General features: G+C 38.0%; 1 pseudogene; it reads right to left on the bottom strand.

Annotated features, from left to right (window-relative positions):
• Positions 1-2,276: 2,276 nt before the first annotated feature.
• LOC114695812 lies at positions 2,277-3,078 on the bottom strand (annotated as a pseudogene).
• Between the last annotated feature and the right edge of the window lie 1,357 nt (positions 3,079-4,435).

The following is a 4,435-nucleotide window of genomic DNA, read 5'->3' as shown; positions in this document are numbered from 1 at the left end:
ATAAAATTAAAATCACATTTCAGTACAAATAAAATATCACCATAATCAGTAGCCCTCATAAATGGGCCAAGAAAAAAATCAGAGAAACATTACCCTTTACAATAGCCATAAATAATATAAAATACCTTAGTAAGGTGTAACTCTAACCAAACAAGTAAGAGACCTGTATGACAAGAACTTTAAATCTTTGGAGAAAGAAATTGAAAATATGAGAAAATGGAATGGTTTCCCATACGCATGGATAGGTAGGATCAACATAATAAAAATAGCATAGACACATGGACCAATGGAATCAAACTGAAGACCCTGACACTAATCCCCACACCTACGAACACATGATTTTTGACAAAGAAGCCAAAACTATACAATGGAAAAAAGAAAGCATCTTCAACAAATGGTGCTGGCATAACTGGATGTAAACATGCATGTAAAAGATGACAAATAGAAACCATTTCAAATCATCTAACACTGGATTTGAAGCAAATAGAAAGAGTACAGGTAAATCATGACTGGCCAAATATTGATCATTACTGGAGCTAAAAGCAGGATCTGTACTTGAAATATGTTTATTTATTACTTATTTACACTTAAGAAAAAATAGAACATTCTACATGCTGAGACAGCTCCCTTATATGTTAAAACACCTAAGTCCTTGATCATTTGTATATTTACACCATGGAGAGTTTTTCATGACTTTAACATCAAGGATTAGATGAAAAAAGAAAAAGTAAAACATGAAATAAGATGAGTTAAAATGTGCTGGACATCATAGCAGCTAATTTGTGTTTTCCCTTAACTCTACAAATCAACTGTTATAAGAGATGAAGCATTGACTCTGCCTTCTTTGCATGCATCGAACTGTGGAGTAAACAAGTAGCCAGATCCAGTGAAATAAATCTGTAAAATGCATCTTATCTAAATAGAAACACATTAAAAAATGACCCTGGGATCATGGATGCAAAGAAGGACAATTAGGAGATGAAACCATTAGTTATCTGGAGAAAATTTGAGTGTTATGTTACAGTTAGATTAGGGTGTTTAGAGGGATTATGCTTTCCCTTCATGGAGCCACAGAATGATGCATCAAACATGGAAACACTAAGTCAATGCAAAATATTTGAGTCTACCCAGGTCTTCTTCGAAGACCGCAGCTGGAGTTAGTTAACAATTGACCCACTTTGTCAAAAATTCATTGATGAGAAGCAGAGGGGATGGAACAAAAGTATACTTACATGTGACGGTATTAACAATTATGACCTAAGAGGCAGAATATATATATTGTTTATAACAAATACATTGAAGAAAAACATGTCTTGGGAGGAGAATGCTGTGAAACAAATTAGTCTGAGCTGAATAATTCCATTTGAAGGGAGACTCTTAAGACCCAGGAAGTAAATGACTCAAAGTCTTAAGAAATCCCTGAAATTTACCATATTCAGAATTCTCTTTTCCTCCAATGTTGCATATACAGTAAGGACAAATGAAGAGAGGAGTCTGTTAAATCTGTTGAGCTGCCTTCATGAATACAGAACAATCCTGGAGTAGGTTTTGCTGTGATGGAGATGTCCAGGAGTTATTCCTGCTCTTGAAAGTAATCTTCCATCCATACTTCTACAGAAAACATTAGTCACCTCACTGGTTCACCAAGTGGTACCAAAGTAGAATAGTCTTCTTGTTGTTCACACCCTCTCTGAAGTAATATTTGCTCACATCTCCCTGAGAAGTGTCTGTCACACAACAGGGAGTAGCATGAAAATTTTTGAGGCTGCACTAACAAGGGAAACTTATGCTTAGAAGATGTGAGATAATAAGAAAATATGTTTTTGCAGGATAGTATGGGAGAATATGGACTTGCAAGGATGAGATGAGTTTAAAATACTTAGAGAGAAGAGAACTGGACTTACAGGACTGACAGACAGAGCAAGGAAATGTGGGGAAATGGTTAAAAGTAATGATTCTCATACTGGATGGACATTTCTTACTGCAGTCTCTCAACTTCAACAATTTGGGGAAATTTCATATGAAGGGGAGTTGTTATTATCATGACATGAGAAACAGGCTCATTATCATGGGTTTTTTTCCTTTGGATTTGTTTTGTTATTGTTGTTTTTTATGGATTAGAAGGTGATGTGAGGGTTAAAGAATTCTGACACCCATTTGTATATTTACTGTGTTCCCTGATTATCTACCTTCAACAATAGTAATTAAAATTCAGAAGTCATAAGATTAAGTGGCCATGAATTTATTTAATGAAAATCTATAAGCCAATCGATGAAATAATAAAGCGACCAAAACAGGAAATATAAATGGAGAGCACTTGTCCACCTTTGGCATGTTCTGAATCGGGAAATTTTAGGTAGATATCTGAAGAACACTTGTGATTACTCCTTGTTGTTTTGGATTTTCAAGTCTATGTAAGTTGGAAACTTACATTTAAATGGTAGTACATATATGGGAACGCCGGGAAAAAGTGAAAGAAATGGAAATTGTGCCACCCACTAGAAATAAGAAGAAGAAAGAGTTGCCATTACCAATGCACTACCAACTTTCTGGGTATCTGGGAAGGACGGCGTGCGGAAATATGGGGGGAAGGCAATCCCAGCCTTGCGAATGATGGATAAATAGTTGTACAAGACAGAAAGGAAGAGAAAGCTGCCAGCAATGATGTTCAGAACCCCTGAAAAGATGAATGGATTGTGGGTGGCTTTCTTCGGGAGTTTGACTGAGTACAATTTCCAAATAGCAGCAAAGACTGAGACTGTCGCAACCATGCCGAGAAAGCTGGAGACAAGTAACAGGTGTTGAGCAACTCGAATATCCAAAGGAATGAAGGTGTCCTGATAGGTATATGGGTAACACACTCTAGAAATGGTTGAATTACTTTCCTGGTGGTGAACGCAGGTTTTCCACATCCCCACTAAAGTCATGCTGGGCTTGGAATCCATGGGCTCTCGAAAACCCCACACTCGCCAATGAGGGAGGCCTATAGAGGCACTACAAAGGATCCATGCTAGGATGGCGGCAGCAAAGCCTCCTAGCTGCCGGCTGGCACGGCTGCTGACCATTTTAACGCTGACGCTGAACACCTGGAAACTGTAAAGAAACACAGGACATCATGAGTATGGGCTCTTCAGGCCTGGGAGATTGTCCCCTGTGGGGCAGTACCAGGAGAGAAGGGTTATGTTGAGCAGGTGGGCCTTTGACCAGGAAATCGACAGGGAGTGTGTTCTGATCAAACTCAGAAGGCTGACTCTGTGGCAACATTTACCAGCAGGTTGATAATCCACACACCATCTAAAATTTTCTTTTTCTACTGTTTATAGACTCACAATGAATTTTGCCCTGTATACTTAGCCTTCCAGATTATCACCACAGCATGGAATTTCACAGAGGAAATAGAAAGCCGCTTCAAGTCTAACGACTGAATAGTTTATGAAATACCCACACCATGGAGTTATTTGTCAATCTTAAATATAAAAGTGGAATCATACATTTCGAGTTGGTATTTGGGGCTTAGAACACATATTTGTGGTTTGTTATTTTTTTTTTTTTTTTGGTTTTTGTTTGTTTTGCAGCATTGTATGGTTCTGTATCCCAGGCTAACCTAAAACTATGTCCTCAGTCTGGCCCTCAGCTAGAGACAATCCTGCTGCCTTTCATTTTCAACTGCTGAATTAAAGGCAACAGCCACCACATCAGCTAACTGATGTCAAGTTTTTAAACTCCATCAATGCTACAGCCAGGATGAGTATTTGTTCTCAAGGTATGGATGACCTGTGTTTCTCTGTTGCCATATTAAGTTTTCACATCTGGATTAACGCCAAGCTTTGCCTATTGTGAATAAAGTTATATACGTGTGTGTGTGTGTGTGTGTGTGTGTGTGTGTGTGTGTGTGCATGATCAGGTAAATCTTTGGGCTGATATGCATTCTTGTTTCTCTTAGGCATATCCTAAGCAACAGAACTGGGAGGGGGTTGATACTCATACTTTATAATTCAATAAACTATTTTACCAAGTGTTTGCCCCAGGTAATACTCCCAGGGTAGCATGATATTATGGACCCAGATTCTACAAAAGTTCTCTCACATTGATTATCTCAAAATCTAACATATCAACACCAATGAACTACGAATGAGTAAAAAGTTCTAAAGCAATAGAGAATTAGCTTATTCTGGCCAATACATGCAACAAGTACTTATAATGCATATTACCTTGATGCAAACTACTCACTGGTCTGCTTGACAGATGTCCAAACCTAATGCTAGTTACTGTGTATAATGTCCACCATCAGGCATATGTAAAACACAGAGAAAGTTGTAAGTATATACTGAGTGTGATGATTGGATTATCCACTTGACCTAATATAAAATGATCTAGGACAGGCGTCTACATGAATTGTCTAGATTAAATTTTCTGTGGCATGTCTTTGAAGGAT

This window comes from Peromyscus leucopus, chromosome X (genome assembly GCF_004664715.2).
Source record: "Peromyscus leucopus breed LL Stock chromosome X, UCI_PerLeu_2.1, whole genome shotgun sequence".
Lineage (NCBI taxonomy): Eukaryota > Metazoa > Chordata > Mammalia > Rodentia > Cricetidae > Peromyscus > Peromyscus leucopus.
This window is presented reverse-complemented; position numbering and strand designations above follow the sequence as displayed.